This window comes from Hypanus sabinus, chromosome 14, assembly GCF_030144855.1.
Source record: "Hypanus sabinus isolate sHypSab1 chromosome 14, sHypSab1.hap1, whole genome shotgun sequence".
Taxonomy (NCBI): domain Eukaryota; kingdom Metazoa; phylum Chordata; class Chondrichthyes; order Myliobatiformes; family Dasyatidae; genus Hypanus; species Hypanus sabinus.
Genome location: NC_082719.1, coordinates 57,675,364 through 57,695,377, shown reverse-complemented (window position 1 = coordinate 57,695,377; position 20,014 = coordinate 57,675,364). Strand labels below are relative to the sequence as shown.

At 39.1% G+C, this 20,014-nt stretch overlaps 1 pseudogene; it reads left to right on the top strand.

Annotated features, from left to right (window-relative positions):
• The window catches only part of LOC132404479 (uncharacterized), a 46,304-nt pseudogene that overhangs the window by 12,879 nt on the left and 13,411 nt on the right, over positions 1-20,014 (top strand).

Sequence of the window (20,014 nt, the reverse complement as noted above, 5' to 3'; positions counted from 1 at the left end):
TGTATAATTCATTGAACCTTGCAGCGTATGGGAACAGCAGCAGAATATAGCAAACGTACACTCAGTGACCACCTTATTAGGTACAGGAGGTAGGTTTACTTACCTAAGTGCAATCTCACTTTCCACACTTGTGGATCTGGAGGATATTGAAGAGATAACAATGGGGGCATTCCTTCATTATTTGACGTTCCATTGCAAAAGTCCATGTCTTGCATGCCTGCATGATGTCAGGGATCACTGCTGCCCAGTAGACTACAAGATTTGCACTGTTTAATGGCTGGATCTTCAAGCATTCTTTTAGTCAGATGGTTGAATTATATGTACGTAGACCATGGTGAGGTGAAATTCAGATTCAGATTCAGATTCAGTTTATTGTCATTTAGAAACCACAAATGCAATGCAGTTAAAAAAATGAGGCAACGTTCCTCCGGAATGATATCACAAAAGCACATGACAAAACAGACTCCACCAGAAAATCCACGTAACGTTTGGCAATCTCCAATCCAGAGTCTGGAGAGGCGGCTGCGTGTTAATATCGCGCTACCATCTTAGCACATCCCCGGAAAGGAGCTCCAATTTCACCAGACAAAACAAGACCGAAAACTAAAGCTACAAGACCTGCACAAAACCACATAGTTACAATGTATAGTTACAACAGTGCAAACAATAGCATAGTTGATGAAAAAAACAGACCATGGGCACAGTAAAAATAGTCCAAAGATGTTAAAGGACTATAAGTTCAAAAGGAACCACCACACAGATTCCACAAGTCCCCAGGGTCCCGATAGACTCGTCATCCCACACCGGCGGCAGAAGGGAATACCCCCACTATGGACTTACACGGCGCCGCCCGACTCAGCCTCGCAGACGCAGCACACAGTGAAAGTGCTTCAACCGCGGCGGACTCTGAGTCCATCGAACCTCCGCGCCGACGACCATCCCCTCTGGCACAGCTTCTCCAAGCACCATCTTCTGCCAAGCGTATTAAGACACCCCCGCCAACGACCATCGGCAACGCAACCCCGAGGACTGGGGACCTGTTCTTCCCAGCAGAGTCCCGGACCTCACAGCAGCAGCAGCAACAAAGAAGGTCTTCCTGGAGATTTCTAGATGTTGCTCCATGCTCCCAATGCAGCAATGCAGTAAGAAAGACTGAGAAATGTGTTGGGACAAGTACAGAGCCATGACTGACAGTCTGTTCTGAGATATTGTGGAGCCATTAGCACTGTGCCTTTGCACGCTATTATGGAGCCACTGCAGGAGTAAGATGAATTTCTTAATGAAGCCAGATTTGAGAAGGATATTCCACAGTCCCTCGTGTTTCTGTTTTTTTGGAGTGTGGATAGTGAAGATCATATCCTCTGTGGGCTTAGAAGAACAGATTTCATACTGCAGAAATTCTTCAGCACAGGAAGGCACAGTTAGTTGAGAAAGACCCTTGAAATGACCTTCCCTTTGGCAAACCAAAATTGCATTGCCTTTTATATTGAAAAAGGTCCCAAATATACTGTTTCTGAGGTCCCCTGATCTGAAAAGCACAGCAGCAAATTTGTTTTTAAAGTACCTGTCCACCTGGTTAGAGCTCGGCAGGTATTTCTCTGAGGTATCTACTCAATTGTTGTATTCCTGTTTTGACATGGTCTTCTATGGTGATGCTGAGGATGAACCGGTTGGTTTGCTGAGTGATTCAGTGAAGAGCAAATGTATCAAGAAAAAAGTACTGGAACTATTAGAAGTCCTCCCAGCACATGATAACAGCCTCTTTGTCCTTGATAAGCTCTCTTGAGTCCATGAGCACTTTGGCCATGGATAGTCTCAGTACTAATTAACAAAATCCAAAACTTGGGCCTCTGTAGCTCCCTCTGCAAATGGATCTTTGACTTTCTCATCTGAAATCACAATTAGTGCAAATCGGAAATGATACCTCTTCTTCACTGACAATCAACACTGGCACATCTGAAGGATTCGTGCTAGGCCCTCTGCTGTACTCTCTCTACATAAATGACTGTGTGGTGAGACACAGCTCAAACACAATCTATAAACTTGCTAATAGCATGACTATTGTTGACACTATGGAAATGAATAAACAGTTGAGCCAAGACACTTCTTCAGAACTGCAGAACTAAGAAGGGGGAAGATGCCAAAATGAAAAGGTAGGGAATGAAAAGGGAAAGGTTGAGAGCTGGAGAAGAAGAAATCTGATAGGAGAGAAGAGTGGACCATAGGCAAAAGGGAAGGAGCAGAGGATCTGAGGAAAGTGATAGATAGGTGAGAAGAGGTAAAATAGGGGGGGGAATATATTTTTACCAGTAGAAGAAATCAATATTCATGCCATCACGTTGGAGTCTACCCAGGTGGAATATAAGTTCTTGCTCCTCCACCCTGAGGGTAACATCATCTTGGCATAAGAGGAGGCCATGGAATAATATGCTGGAATTGGATTGGGAGTCTGAGTCGGAATTAAAATATTTGGCTATCGGGAAGTCATGCTTGTGAACGATGGAGTGGCAGTGCTCAACGAAGTGGTCCCACAAATTTATGACGGGTCTCACCAATGTGGAGACAACTGCACCGTGAGCCCTGGACACAATATACAATCCCAGAAGATTTGCAGTTGAAGGACCCTGAATGGAGGTGAGGAAAGAGCTGTATGGGCAGGTGAACCACTTGGGCTGCTTGCAAGGATAAGAGCTGGGAGGGATGAATGGACAAGAGAATTGTGGAGGGAGCAATCACTGTAGAAGGCAGTCAGTGTTGGGGACATAAAGGCACTGTATGTTTAGCAGTGGGATCCCTTCAGTAGAGGGGTGGTGTTGAGGGGACACACACCAGTCCTCATCGAGAGATCACCAGTGGAAAGTTAGAGCAGTTTCAAGTTCATGGGTGTCAACATCTCTGAGGATCTAAACTGGACCCAGCAATCTGATATAATTATAAAGAAGGCAAGACAAGGGCTATATTCCATTAAGAGCTGGAGGAGATTTGGAATGTCACCAAAGACTCTAGCAAATTTATACAGAAGTACCATGGACAGTATTCTAACTGGATGTCTTGCATGGAGGCACCAATGCACAGGATCAGAAAATGCTGCAGAAACTTCTGAAAACAGCCAGCTCCATCAGAGGCATTAGCTCCTCAGCATCAAGGAGATCTTCTAAAGGTGATGCTTCCATCATTAAGGACCCCCATCACCCAGGTTATGGTCTCTTCTTATAGATTTTTTATATTATGTTTTGCACTGTACTTCTGCCACGAAACAGCAAATTTCACAACATATGCCAGTGATATTAAACCTGATTCTGATTCTTGATAACACTGAAGAATCCTTGTTTGTCATGGTTATTAACTACTGGATCTCCAAAGCTCCTTCCACTCAGCATCTCTTCTTTAGATCACATGATTTCCATTGGATCTCAGTCTGTGGAGGTGGTCTTTTACCCTCAGATTTGGTAGAGTTACGAACCCAAGAAAATCTTGTGTTTGCAGTTAATTAGCTCTTTGACATCCAGTTACTATCATCAAACCACTTACTGAACTCTAACCAGACAGCAGAACTCAATCCAGCCCAAAGATGTTGAACATAGATTTGTTGCACTTTTATCTACTCACTAAAATGGTAATTTATTTCTGTGTTTATAATTATGTGATACATTTTGTCAGCATTGACCATATGGGCATTGTATTGCCTCTTGATGATACCTTGACCTTGCAGTTTGATTGATGAACACCTTGAAGTAAAAAGACAGTCCCTGATATCGTCACCTTTACAAATTCTGTATGAAGCAGGCATGCATTTCAAATTAACTAGTAAGGTGATTGATCGATGCTTTTAAGCTGAAACAACTGGAGTATCATTTCAATCAATTCAAATATTGAATATGAATAAAAATGTCAATGAAGAATTATTTCTTAAAATAAGAAGGCATTTATATTTACAGTAGGGGAAGTATTTGAGCTGCTGCCTCACAGTGTCAGAATTCAATCCTGACCTTGGGTACTCTCTGTGTAGTATTCACACACTCTTCCTGTGGCTTTGTGGTTTTCCTTCAGTTTGCTTCCCATATCGCAATGCTGTGTGCATTGTAAGGCTGATTTCCCACTCTAAATTCTCCCTAGTATGTAGGCAAGTGTGAGAATCTGGGACGTGTTGATGCAAATCTGCAGAGAATAAAAAATGTATTAGTGTGGGATTAGTGTAAATAGGAGTTTGACGGTTGATATAGTATATACTAGATAGGCTGAAGAGCCTGGTTCCATGCTACATGTCTCTATGATTCTAGGACTTCCTTTTTCATCTACACTCTCCTAAAGTGTTTCAAAACCAGTGAATTCCTTCTCAAATTTGCTCATTTCTGTTCTATCAGCAAATTTGTCAGCCAATTTGTGCACAGTAACATACCAGTAACATCAGTGAGATGACTTACTTGTTCTTTGAAAATTAACATCAATTTTCTTCGATGTTAATGATTGCTAGGAATACAGGAAAATCTGGAAGATGTGAAGTGATTCAATTTGGAGGATTGAACTTGAAGACAGAGTACAGCATTAATGGCGGGATTCTTAATAATCTTGGTGTTTATGTCTATAGATCCCTCAAAGTTGCAGTTTGGAAGGAAAATGGTGTGTTGGTTTTCATTAGTTGGGGGATTGAGTTCAAGATCCCTGAAGTAATGTTTCAGCTCTATAAAACCCTGGTTAGGGCAGTTGGAGTATTGTGCTCAACTCTGGTCGCCTACCAGGATGAATGTCTTATCAGGATACATTGAAAAATCTAGTGCTTTTCTCTTTGGAGCGAAGGAAGATCAGGGATGATTTGATAGAGATGTACAAAATGATAAGAAGCATAAATTTAGTGGGCAGCCTGAGATATTTTTCCCAGGGCAGAAATAGACTATCTTTGAAGGTGTTTGGAGTAAATTATAAGGGGAATGCCAGATGTAGGTTTCTAACACAGAGTATAGGTGAGTGGAACACACTGTCAGGTGGGGTGATAGAGTCAGATATATTAGGGACATTTAAAAGACTCTTAGATAGACACATGAATGAAAGAAAACTAGAGGGCTTTATGAGAGGGAAGGGTTAAATTGATCTTGGACTAGGTTAAAGAGTTGGAACAACAACATGGGTCAAAGGGCCTGTACTGTGTTGTACAGTTCTATGTTCTATTTTCTAAAACAACTTATCTTCTTTGACTGATCCACCAGAACCTTTATGGTTAATGAAACTCCGGATGTATCCTAGTTTGATATTTTACATCCCCATTACTGTTCAAAGTTAACTCATTTTAAACATTTTTATCAATTTGTGGCACATTGTTAACAGAGGATTAATCTATGTATTTAAATCTGGTTTAAACCTTTGCAAAAATAACACTTAGAAGATGTCACAGCAATATGTATATTAATGTGCTAGGCAAAAAAATTGCCTTTAATGTCATTAATCAAGTAGTTAACTGTAGCAATTAAACTAACAGATGAACATAAGAGGGTAGCATCTCCATGGGTGGTTTCCAATTTTCTGCAACAGATTCAGCTTAAAGATTGTGAAGGCACAAAATAACCAATGTAGATTTTTCTATTAATTTAAAACTAATCTTAAAATTACAAATGAAACTTAGAGAATACTTTGGGAGCTCTTACTTCAATATATTCTAACTAAAGCAGTTAAAACATGATTAAATTCACATTATGTAATAGTTTTGCCATGCTGCACCAATTGTTGTTATGTACCAAGCAAAATATTTGACTGAAGATGTTTCTAGCTTGACTGCATTTGGCTGTCTTGGTGTAAATTGTGCAAAAACTGGGCCAGTTTCTTCAACAAACTTTCATTCTGTTTTCTGTTTAAAATCATTTGTCTGAAATGAGTCTTCCATGAAACGGCCTATTTTTAAAATATGATAGTATGTTCTACTTGCATTCAGAGGTGAGCTGGTATCTCACCTAATATTCAAGCGTATTCCGAGAAACAATGGCGCTAGTGAAATCAGTGCCAAAAAGAAAGGGTCATTATAGCATTATATCTGGAGAGATGCATTACTGATAGCGCTGCTTTAATGGGAACCTGCAATGAACTCCTGCATAATCAAATGGTTGTGCTATGCTGTTCGGTGCGGTGAAAGAATCCCAGATGCCAGAGACCCGGAATGAATCCAGCAGTGAACCACCAAAGGTACAGAGTGAGAACCAACACTGAGCAGTGACCAGTGCCGAGGTGAGCAATGCAGCCACTCAGCACCTAGATGCTGAGGCCAAGGATGCACCCTAACCAATGTGGTGAGTGAGGGGATTGCTGAGGACTGGCGGAAGCAGGCACAACTCTTCCCAGCCCAACAGAATGGAGACAGGAGGTGACAGCAGCTACCAGTATAGCCAACAGGAGGTGATGAGGGAAATTAAGATTCAGGTGGTCAAGCACAGACGAACCAGCTACTGTCAGTATTCAGCAACGGCCACACTGGAAGCATTAATCTACATATCTACTCTTTCTGCTGTAAAAGTTACTTTCAAATTTGAGCTTTCCTGCTGCCTCAATGAGACGGACAATGTAATGAAAGTCCCTTTCCCATCTTGGTCATTCTTTCTTCTCCCCCCTTCTCCGTATCTTGATCACCCAGGTATGTGAGCTGAGAATTGGCAAACGGCTTTGAATCCAGATAAATATAATGCATTGTATTTTGGGAAATCAAACCAGGGAAGTACTTATACCATGAATGGTAGGACCCTGGGAAGTGTTATGAAACAGAGTAGAAGAGCTGGGAGTTAAGTAGCAGTTATATAAGACTGAGATTGGAGTATTAGGTACAATTTTGGTCAACCTGTTATAAGAATGATGTTACTGAACCGCAAAGAATGCATAAAACATTTACTGGAATGGTGCCTGAACTTGGGAGCCTGAGATGGAACATATTTCCATGAAACATGGGAGACTGGGGGCTGATTGTCTGAGGTATATTTAATCATAAGGGGCACAAGATATACAGCAAAGGGAAGGTCAGGTGCTTCTTCATGAAAGGAATCGAGAAGATTTCAGATGAGCTGCTGAAAATAGTAGTTGAGATCGGCACAGTAGAAATACTTAAAAACCATCCAGATAAGTACATGGGCAGGAGAGGTTGAGAGGCAATAGGCCAAACACATGCAGATGGGATTGGCCCACTGAGCAACACAGTCAGTATTGACAAGTTGTGACAATAATAAACTAATTCCCGATTTCTAAATACCCACCTCGTGTGCAGTACTGAGCTCCTCATCTCAGTACTGATCCCAGCTAACCCAGCGAAAGTCCTTACAGGCACCCTCTCTACATGGGCCTATGGGATGATTCATCACCTCTGGAACTCTGGCAAAAGGCAGAATTTCACATCAGGTCCCCTACATGAAAGTATGCAGTCTGAGCAGGCGTCTTATTTATTGACTAGCAAGGTATATACCGGGTGGAAGTTTGTTTGTGTGTACAAAACTGGAGAGCAGAACCTGCTGATATTTGATGAATACAATAGAAAGTGAACATTGGGCCAGGTTTTTGGGCCAGAAATGGTAAGATGTTGATTCTGAAATAATAAAAATGTTCCTTTGTAAAACTTGGGTCCTCTCTGGGCCACAACAAGGTTCTCTTCCTGTGAACAGTTCACGAATCAGAAATGCATCTGTTAACGGAGTTCTCGCATGGCAGAAGATGCCCACAGCTGTGCAGCAGCCAGCAAATGCATCCCACACATTTCCCAGGAGCATTTGTAGGTGGTAAGAACCAGTAAATGGAGCCTGTTTTTAATCTTTTTTTTAAAGTCAGTAACTCTTACATGTATAGCTTTTAAAATATGCCTATTCACTTACTTCTGTACATTTTGCACACAGAAGAACAGCTAACTTGAATATGAAATGTAACGTTCCCAGCAATGGACTGAGATCTGTTCAGACGTTAACAAATTACAAGACTTACAAAGACTTCTTTTTGCATAGGTGTGCCACAATTTCAATGGGCTTCATATACATGGATTAAAAGACAGAAATGCCACGCATTGCATGCTGTGTGCACATATCTCGCTGGAAATCTGCCCAGTTTTCAGAGTTGGCCATTATTATTATCACTATGTGAGGGCTTACTTGCAGTAGATCAACAATTGGATTGTCCGGAAGTCCAGCTCCAGAAAATTAAAGTAGAGTGGGAGTCTTCAGGAGATGACATAAGATTAGCAGCACGATGTTAGATAGCACAAAACTGGGAAAAAAGATTATTCATCCACCTTTTATCAATAAAATTATTCGGGCCTCTTTGTAAACTGATCTGTGTCCTTTTAGAATTTACTAATTAGAATCTTTTGAGCCAAATAACAATGAGCAGAGTATGTTCGGTGCACAAGGTCTTATACTCTAGACTTTTACAGGATCCAGTTGATGGCGTAGCTGATGTGTCTCACTTCAACCATCAGATGTCCAGGTTACCATTTTCATGACAGCAATCAAAGTACTGCTGACACATACTTCAGGAAGAATATAATACAGCTCAGGTTGCCAGCTTTTGAAATTTCCTTTTAAACCATCTTTTGGAATCTGAGCATCACTGGCAAACCCAGAATTCCTTGCCCATTTCTAATCCCATGAATTGAAAGCATGTCAGATGGTATTTAAGAATGAGCCACATTGGTAGGTGTGGAGTCATATTTAAATATCCAAGAATGACACTTGTGAACCAGATGTGTTTTACCAACAACCTTGAGGTCATGGTTATAACAGGCAAGTATTTTTTTAAATTACGTATTATTAGTCTGAATGCCACAGATGATCGGATAGGCTTTGAATTCTATATTATTGGTCCATGGTTCTGAATTATAAACACTGCACTGCCATAGTTTTCTTGGTTTTGGCACCATTACATGTGCACCTAATGAAAATGAAGCAAAATGGTCCAAGGTGTGCAATTTGTATCACATGTATCTTGGGTAAGCTATACTATGCTATTCTAGGAGACGGAAGGACCCAGCATCCTCCTGAACAGGTTGGGTTATTCAACAAAAGTCTTGGAGATAGCCACAATAACCACTTAACAATGCACACTCAGTCTCTCTCTCTCTCACACACACACACACACACACACACACACACACACACACATACACAAAATTAAAACAAAAAGTGCTGGAAGTACTCAGCAGGCTTTCTCTTCCGCATTCCACATTTTCAGAATTACTTTGTTACCACTCCCCCAACCCAGTCTTCTTCACTGAATTAACACACTGATAAAATAAAGGGTGAAGAATTTCAGACATGAACAGCCTGCTAATATCCCACAGTGCAATTTCAACTATACAAATGATTATCTACACCAAAGCATATTCACTGAAAGCAAATGATTGCTATGCAACTAGCATTTAGGTAAATTAGTACACAACTCTGATTTTCTTTTTTCTGACTGCACGTAAAATACACAGGTAATACTTATGGGATATTAGACAAAGGTCCCATGCTGTCACACTGCATGCTGCATACTGTATTACCATTTATATATAGGCATAAATGCCAAGTCTGCTCAGTATGTAGTGCTGTTAACAGCCTCTCCATCTACACATAACAAAGGGAATAATCCGCCAACTCCAATTATTTTCTCAGCAGGAGATTCCTACGTACCATACTCACTTCAGTTTGCAAAATAAATTATTTGTTATGCTGGCAAAGGATATCACCCTATACTAAGCAACATGCCCAGTGCAGGTGATTTTGGCAGCTATTGTTCAGAACAGTACTTAATTTTTTGGGTCAAAACCCTTGGGTGCATCTCCAGCGAAAACTTGTTAGAACCCTATTCATTAGCTTGCAATCAGGGATCACATGCTGTAAGATCCTAATCACATTTAGTTGTTGTCATAGTGTAATCATGTTGTTTTTACAAAGATATGTGCTCTGCAATTGAATTTCTAGAAGACAATTTATGCTATTGAATTTCTGGGACATAATTTATGAACAGATCTCAAAATATAGTACAGCAATCATATACAATCCTATTGTAGTTGTGCGAGAAGGATAGAAATTGTTTGTATTACTGTAATGGCAATTCTTCCTACAATTTTCTTTTTTCTTATCCCTTTCATGTGAAAATTAGCAAGCTTTCCATTATATTGTTCCATCAATGTGTAAACCATCCCTAAATCAAGAGAGATGAATCAGAATTATAATAATATTAGTTAATGATCTTTCTTTTTCATAAGCACAATATTTTCTGTTGTTGAAAAGAAAGAAATAGAAGTCTCAGCTTTATTGTAGTTGTGCAAATGTTTCTCATTATCTACAAATGTTATCCCACTCAGTGAAAATCCTAATTATATATCTGCCTCAGATTTGGTGTCATTCAGCATTAGTTTGATCCTAAACTCTAATTAAAAATTGGTTAACACAGATGTTTTCTTTTTGCTGCAGAAATATACAAATCATTATGAAATGGAACGTCTGCAATTAATTTATCTCTTTCAGAAATTAGTTACTTCACATTAAAATTTGCTAGTGCAGTAAAATTTGGTCTCAGCTGAAAAGTTCAACAGTCACTTTCTTAACTAAAATTCCAATAAAATATTAACAACACATGTATTCAACCTAATTTAGCCTTCTGAAAATAATGCACATTGGGAAAATCTCTTCCATTGCTGCTCTATATATGTAATCTAATGAAAATATTAGCATGTTGGAGTATCGATACTAATCATTTTATAGTATTACACAAAACAAAATTGTTTTTCCAAGAGTTAAATTTAAATCAAATTGTAGAGGTTTGCTTCACGTTTGATAAAGGCATCTATGTCATTGGATTGACACCTTAATGATCTCCACACATTAGCCATTGACATTGAAATTAAGCAAACAACTTTTCCAAAATATAAGTAGTGGCTTATTCTCATTGCCTATTAACTTTAGATTAGAAAGCATCCGAATCTCCATATTTGTGAACAATGAATGTGGCACTAAAATTTGCAATGAGAAGGGACATTGGAATTTCAACAATTAAGAAGAAAATAGCCAAATATATTAATGTAAGAAATAGCAGCATGAGTAGCTCAAGTTTGCTCCACCATTCAATAAGGCTGCTGCTAATTTTAATTTCATCTCTACATTTCTGCCTTTTCATAGGAACCTTTCTTTCACTTGCTAATCAAGAATCTATCTGGAACTTGTTTATCAGAAGTGCAAAGAAATGAGGAAAACTCAAGTCTGAAGAAAGCTGTGGCTGGATCAAAAAACATACAAAGGTGATCATAAATAAGGAGAAATTGTTATAATAGAAACAATTGGGAGACAATTTAGGTCAACAAGTATAGGTATGAATAGAATGAAACCTACTTCAAAATATGTGAATCAAATCTTTGAAAGAAAACAGCTGGCTTAGAGTAAAGCATTGTACTCCAGTATAGCTTGGTTAAGTCTGGAAGTAATGAAACGTGGATAATTCTTTTAGTGATGGAATAGACACATGGCCAAAACTCAGCTGATATCAAATATAACCGCAAAATCATACATTTTCTGGGTAAGCTTGGAATGCAATACATATAGGAAACCGAGTTCCATTTTACTGCACAATGGAGGGAGAGTATTAAAGAGCAATGAAGTTGTTGATCACTGCAAACATTACAGAGTGGTCAAAATTACTAAGGAGCAATAATTTAACATGGTCATAATCAGAAGCTCACTCACACTTGCAACTTTGATTAGAGCCATTTTGGTCTAACATTTTGGAATTTGGTGCACATTTACAGTAAATACTCTAGAGAATGTTCGAAATGAGATAATAGCTTGCAGGCTAGTTTGATGACAGAAATTGTAATTACTACTTGTAGTACAGAAAACTCAAAACATAGTAAGCTGTGAAAACAGTCATAAACCAAGAAGGTATAGACAGACTGGCAAAATGGTTTAGTGGATAGCAAATGGGACTTAATGCAAAAATAATAAAAATGTAAGACTTTCTTTAAAAAAAGAAGAGAGAATATAACTTAGAGAGCACAGTTTTTAAAAAAAGCTACAGGAACAGAGGGACTTGCATAGGAGTTTATGTGCATAAATAATTGAAAATGATAGGATAGGTTGAAAAAGTGGTTGTGTGGCTAGGAATAATTCAAATATCATCTATAAATTTGCTGATGATACAACCATTGTTGGTAGAATCTCAGGTGGTAATCAGGGGGCGTTCAGGAGTGAGATATGCCAACTAGTGGAGTGGTGTCGCTGCAACAAACTTCACTCAATGTCAGTAAGACAACATTACTGATTGTGGGCTTCTGGAAGGGTAAGATGAAGGAACACATACCAATCCTCATAGTGAGATCAGAAGTGGAGAGAGTGAGCAGTTTCAAGTTTCTGGATGTCAAGATCTCTGAGGATCTAAACTGGTCCCAGCATATTGATACAGTTATAAAGAAGGTAAGACAGCGGCTATACTTCATTAGGAGTTTGAAGAGATTTGGTATGTCAACAAATACATTCAAAAACTTCTATAGATGTAGCATGGAGTGCATTCTGACAGGCTGCATCACTGTTTGGTAGAGAGGGGCTACTGCACAGGACAGAAAGAAGCTGCAGAGGGTTGTAAATCTAGTCAGCTCCTTCTTGGGTACTAGACCATAAAGTACCCAGGATATTTTCAAGGAGCAGTGCCTCAGAAAGGCAGTGTCCATTATTAAGGACCTCCAGCATCCAGGGCATGCCCTTTTCTCACTGTTACCATCAGGTCGATGGTAGAAAAGCCTAAAGGCACACACTCAGTGATTCAGGAACAGCTTCTTCCCCTCTGCCATCCGATTCCTAAATGGATATTGAACCCTTGGACACTACCTCACTTTTTAAAATATACAGTATTTCTGTTTTTGCATGATTTTTAATCTATTCAATATACATATACTGTAATTTATTATTATTATTATTATTATTACTTTATTTGTGTTTTTTTTTCTTCTACATTATGTATTACATTGAACTGCTGCTGCTAAGTTAACAAATTTCACGTTACATGCCGGTGATAATAAACCTTAGTCTGATTCTGATTTAAAAAAACATGCAAAATCTTGGAGTTTTGTAAATAAAGGCATAGTGTACAAAGTCATGTGAATTATTTTGTATAGTTCTGAGCAACTTACTTTACAAAAGATGGGAGGGCTTTAATGAGGACACAGGAAGGATTTAATATTGATGCTTGGGATGAAGACCTTTGTTACAAGAAAAGACTGAAGAACCTAGATTTTTCTCCTTGGTACAGAAGATGGTGAAGAGAGCAACTGATTTAAAGTCATGACTAGGATAGACAGAGTCGACAAAGAAAAGTTGTTCTTTTTGTGAAAGTGTCAGGAAACTGAGAATATAGAAATCATATAGAACATATCCCCAGCAAATACAATAGCAACAATTAAGAGAAATTTAGGCAAGGAAATGAACAGGCATGAGAAAGGATATGGCCCATGTGTATGCAGACGGGATTAGTTTAAATTGGAAACATGCTCAGCACAGACAATAGGCCTGTTTCTGCACTGTACTGTTTTTGTCCAATGTTCAATGATAGGTGAAAGAATCAAAAATGACATGAGAAATCCATTTTATTTTATTCCAGCTATTTACAAACAGGAATGCACTCCCAGGGTGTTAGTGGGGAAGGTTCAATTATATCATTCTGAAGGGAACATAATAACCTGCTGAAGGAAAGAATTTGCTGGGCTACAGGGAAAAGGCAGGTCAAGGAAATTCTCATATGTGGGCCATTCTGAACGTGACTAGCCAAACGGTCTTGTTCAGGTCTGTAACCTTTTTGAAATTGGTTTCTGATATGCCAACTAGATCTGCAGGAGAGGAAGCTGATAGTTAAGAATTTAAGAAGAAAAGGGCAAGAACTCTTGCTAAGAAATGCCTGAATCTCAGGGAGAACATTAAAAGAGAGAATGCAGATAAAACCAGGAATTCAATCAATTTGTTAAATCCGTGGATGATTTATTTTATGTCCCAGAAAATAATGGCTTCACAGATGTGGACATTGAAATCTGGAATTATTTCCTTGCATAATAAAATAGAGTTTATTTCTTTTTACAATTTATTGTAAGTACTTTATTTAATTTTAATTATTTTTAGTACAAACCTAATAGAGTACAATGTGCCAAGTTGTGAGATATTTTACTTGTAGTGGATCAGCCCACTCATTAATTACAATTGGTTTTATGTAGCTTCTCATCACATTTCTGATAGATTTTATCATTTTATAATCAATAGAAATTACATTTAAATTAATTTTTCTCCATTCTTTGGATAAGTTAGTAACAGATCGTGACCAGAACCATTTTTGATATACATTCATTTGAATGGTTGTTTAGCAAACAACTGCTGATGAAATTTTAAAATACTAACAGGAAATGCAGGAAACAGTCAGCAGGTGAAAAGAGAAACAAAGGGACCATTCCCCAGATCAGATGTGGTATTTTCAATGGCCCAATTTAGTACTTTAGTATCTTAAAACCTAAGCTAAATTCTCTCTTACAGCAGTGATTGCTGGTGAAATGGGCCTGAATGAATATCTTTGGAAATTATTTCATATCAGCTGAACTTGCTGCTAGCCATTTTTGCTTCTCTCATTCTTTCATTCTTTTTCCTCCTGTCACATTTTCATTTTTCTTCATCTAAATCCCTACACTTTCTTTCCACATACAGTACTGACTTTGCTCAACCTTCTTTCAATACATTACCCTTATTGATGACTTCTAATTTATCAAACAAATCTAAAGGTCATCCAAAATTTCCATTCCTCCACTGTAATTGCCTAATCTTTAATTAGTTTCAGCCTTCCACCCTTCTCATACTTTTTTCTAATTATACTAAAATACACATTTAAATTTTGAGGTTATGGTTGAAGAGAACATAATGAGTTTTAAAAATGCTCCTTGACCTTCTGTCATTTTTGATTTTCAATTATTTCTGCTCTAATTTCAGATGTATTAAACATTTTGCTGTATTAAACTTATGTATTAAAACAATCGGTTTTCCAGTATTCTTGGAATCCTGTCTCTCATTCCTCTGGAAAGTCCATTCAGTAAGAACACCTTTTGGGATGTCGGTGACTGTTTTCTAAGTGCTGTAAGTGTGTAACATTGCCCTGAGAGAGTCTGAGGAAGTGTGGAGGTAAGGTCACAGTCCATACGCCCAGTCAATATAGTGTATGATTTTGCTTTCTATCCTTTGGAGATACTGTGCAGTGAAGATTATATCATTATGCTTGTAGATGGATGGATTCCATTAAGCATTAATTCAGTTTCAGATTTATTTATCAGACATACATTAAAACATACAATGAAATTGAGTCCTGAAGAAGGGTTTTGGCCCAAAACATCTACTGTTTATTCCTCTTCATAGATGCTGCCTGACCTGCTGAGTTCCTCCAGTATTTTCTGTGTGTTGATTTGGAGTTCCAGCACCTACAGACTTTCTCAAGTTTACAGTGAAATGTGTTGTTTGCGTTAACAGCCAACACACCTAAGGTCATGGTGGGAGCAGCCCAGAAGTACCATGATATTCTGATGCCAACATAGCATGTCTGCCATATTCAGCAGAACAATACAGAACACAGAACACAACAAATGATAAAAGAAACAACAGCAAAACAAGCCCTGTTTTTCTCTCTCTCTCTCTCTCTCACACACACACACACACACACACACACACACACACACACACACACACACACACACACACACACACACACACACACACACACACACACACACACACACACACACACACACACACACAACCCCGGACAAGCCTCCTTCAGACTCCTGTGGACTCTCAGATTCGCAGACGTTGGGCTTTGACTTCCCCCGTGGACTTGCAGTGATTTAGTCTCAAGGACTCTAGTCATCAGACCTTGACTTCACAACTTCAAGTCTTACAATTGTCCTTGAAATATAATATCTGCTTTCAACCCCAGGACTCGCTGAAAGCAATGAATGAGGACCTAAACACTAGGCCTCAAACTCTGTACTCACCAATGATCAGACCCTGAACACGAGAAGAGATCTCATGCAGAGCACTATGTGTGGTATTGATCTTACTTAGAGAATAATGCTAATGCAGTAAAATTACAGTAGTTCAATGTTTACTAGAATAATATCTGGAAATCATGAGTCATTTCATGAATATGTTAGCCTTGTATCCACTAGAGTGAGAAGGGATTTTTCTGAAATCTGAGAGATTCTAAGTAATCCTAACAGGATGGATATAGTGGTGATATTCCTTTTGAGAGAATCAAGAACAAGGAGTCACTGTTTAAAAATAAGAAGTCATTCGTTTTAGAGAGTAATGAGATGAAATTTTTTTGTAGGATCATTGGAATATTTCTTCAAAGGGCATTGGAAGTAGAATCTTGGAGTACTTCTATAGCAAAGTTGAATAGATTCATGGTAAGTTGAGGAATTGAAGGTTAGCAAAGGTAGATCAGAATGTAGTAATGAAGTTACAATCCACTATGATCTTGTCAAATGGTAGAATGATCATGTGGCTTTCTCCTGTTTTTATATCACATCTATATGAAACAGTTCTTTTTCAATCTTTGACATCTCTTTTCTCCCCTTTCAAGGTTCTTTAGAAGAACCCGATCTGGAGTTTCACTCTGGTTTTGGTTCTTTACGAAAACGGGACCCGCTCTCAGGACCACATGACCGGCCGCTTTTCAATATGCCAAGGGCACAGCCTGGAAGACGAGCACTCCTTCAGGGTGCTGGATTCTCGTGGTTCTGGAGACAGGCTGATTCGATGCTGGTGCTGCTGCCTGATGTATCATGGGAGTAAATGGAAGATTGATCGAAAGCAGTGAGCTGGCTGTTGGCTGTGTGCCCAGGGACTTGAGTTCTTTGGGCACAGAGCTCGGAAAAAGCGAGGCAACAGACTTTTAACACCGTAAATCAGTAGGTTGTCTTGTCATGTCTCCCCTCTTGCTGTGAAACAGAGATACCTCTTTTGTCCTCATTAGGGAGAGAGGGCCAGTGGTATGTCGAATATCGGGTGAATGAGTAGTCTTTGGGGTTCTGTAGGTTTGTGCCTTTATTGATGCTTTGCTGCTACTTGAGTGCTCAGTTGGGGGGGGGGGGGTGCCAATGCTTTTTTTGCTGGTGGACGTCATTGCTTTTCTGCTGCTTATGTGTGGGAAGGGGGAGTTTGTGGGGCTTTGGGGTTCTAACACTTAACTGTCATTCTTTCTTTGGGTACTCCTCTGTTTTTGTGGATGTTTGCGAAGATAAAGAATCTCAGGGCGTATATTGTATACATTTCCCTGACATTAAATGTACCTGTTGAAACATATATATCCTTCAAAAGAGAAGTAGAGGAAGCTGTTATATTTTTACTGCAGTCTCATATTCATTTAGGTGACCAATCTGTTAGGCCTTGTAGGACTCAGTTTCTTCATATGCCTTTTGCTCAATGGAGAACAATTCTCTCTGATTTCCCATTGTAAATATGCTCCACTCACCGGTGAAATTAAATGTTCACACTTTCCATCTGGACTTTCCATCTGCCACTCCACGATGGGGAGAAAACACGTTGCCCACGCAGCCCCATTTTATCCCAAACTGGCCCATTCACTTCTGTCAAAATCAGATTCCAGTGAATTCCATGCCATTTCTCCTGCTTCATGCCAACATGAAACATATGTACAACCACAGTGTGCCCCACCTCCCACTATAAAATGTTCAATCCTTATCATATTTTAAAATGCTACCTATATGACAAATGCTCCTGATCTAGTAAATTAAATATTACACAGTAGAGATAAAAATTTAAAAATATATATTAATTGATAACTTGGTTCCAAAATCATACATTACAAAATGACACTTAGATGATCCTTTAAATATTAAAATGTTCAGTTTGTGTGCTAGATACTTTGTCTGATTGGAATGGATAGCTCAGCATTATAGGGATTAAGGACTAAAGCAAAGTAATGAATATCAAATGACACAGAGATTTTCACTGTCGGGGTTGTGTCAGTGCTGAAAATAAATGAGTACATTTGTGAATCAGCTCTCAGAATATTTACTTTAAAATAGGATCTTCAGACCACAGTGCATTAACACTGGAATCAGCAGAAGAGTATAAGGACACACAAATACAGGTCGAGTTATTAAAGCTATTCAATGCTAGCCAGCTGAAGGAGTAGGAGCTTGACTGATTCAACAAAAAAATCATGTGGAAAGTATTCAGGGTGTAATGGATTAATTTCATGGCAGATGTAATGTGATGCTGGTGCTGATCATGGTGATTCACTTACACAGTTTGGGTGCTGCTGGAATTGCTCCCAAAGGTAATTACTGAGCTGAGCTCATAAACCAAAAGTGATGTTAACTGATATAGCAAAAGGGAAGATGCTGGGAATAGTCGGTGAGTCTGACAGCACTTATGGAGAGTTAACATTTTAGGCAATGCACTGCTAGATACACACACAAAATGCTGGAGAAACTCAGCAGGTCAAGCAGCATCTATGGAAAAGATTAAACAGTCAACGTTTCAAGGCAAGAATAATGCATCCCAAAATGTCGACTGTTTACTCTTTTCCATAGACACTGCCTGGCCTGCTGAGTTTCTCCAGCATTTTGTGTGCATTGCTGGGGTTTCCAGCAGCTTCAGATTTTCTCTTGTTTGTGAACTGCTAGATAATTCGGTTCTAACTTGCTTTTAAGCTGTATAACCAGAGGCAAGAGGTGAGGAAGAGATCAGAAGGAAAGGCATGTAACCTGTATCATTCATGATCTCCAGATATTCCAAGGATTTTTACAAAAGGTGAAGCAACTTCATGCTCATTTTGGGAAACACAGCAGCTATTCTTCAAACAAGCTTTCACAGGGAACAGTGCAATAATGATCCAATTAGAAGTATTTTTACTGGTGTTGACAGAAAGATGAATATTCTTCTTTAAAACAGTTGTGGGATTATTTAAATTACTTAAAATATATGAGTCCTTTATTAAGTATCTTACCCAATCTCACAGAGAGAATTTACAAGGATGTTTCTGTGACTTGCGGACCTGGATTATGGAGAAAGGTTGAATAAGTCAGGACTTTAGAAGGAAGATTTGATAGAGCTATACAAAATGATGAGGGGTATAGACAGGTTAATGCAAGCAGGCTTTTTCCATTGAGGTTGGGTGAGAGCAGAACTAGATATCATATGTTAAGGATGTAAAGTGAAATATTTAAGGGAAAACTTCTTCACTAAGAAGGTAATGTGAGTGTGGAACGAGCTGCCAGCAGAAGTGATGGATGTGGCTTTGACTGCAACTTTTAAGAGAAGTTTACTTAAGTATGAGAAAGGTATGGAGAGCTTTGGTACAAATGTGGGATGATGGGTCTAGGAAGAATAACAGTTTGGCATGAACTAGATGGGCTGAAGGGTCTGTTTCTATGCTGTAGTGCTTTATGACTCTATGACTCAAAAGACAAAATTCAATTTGTTGTAACCAGTCACTTGTCCAAAAGAAATTGAAACAGGTAAATTGGTACCTGTAAACCCAGTGCACCCGATGTGGCTTTTTATATATTGGTGAGACCCGACGCAGACTGGGAGACCGTTTCGCTGAACACCTACGCTCTGTCTGCCGGAGAAAGCAGAATCTCTCAGTGGCCACACATTTTAATTCCACGTCCCATTCCCATTCTGATATGTCTATCCATGACCTCCTCTACTGTCAAGATGAAGCTACACTCAGGTTGGAGGAACAACACCTTATATACCGGCTGGGTAGACTCCAACCTGATGGCATGAACATTGACTTCTCTAATTTCCGTTAATGCCCCTCCTCCCCTTCTTACCCCATCCCTGACATATTTAGCTTTTATCCCCCTCCTCCTTTTCCTCTCTCTTTCTGCCCATCACTCTGCCTGTTCTCCATCTCCCTCTGGAGCTCCCCTCCCCCTTTCTTTCTCCTGAGGCCTCCCGTCCCATGATCCTTTCCCTTCTTCAGCTCTGTATCCCTTTTGCCAATCACCTTTCCTGCTCTCAGCTTCACC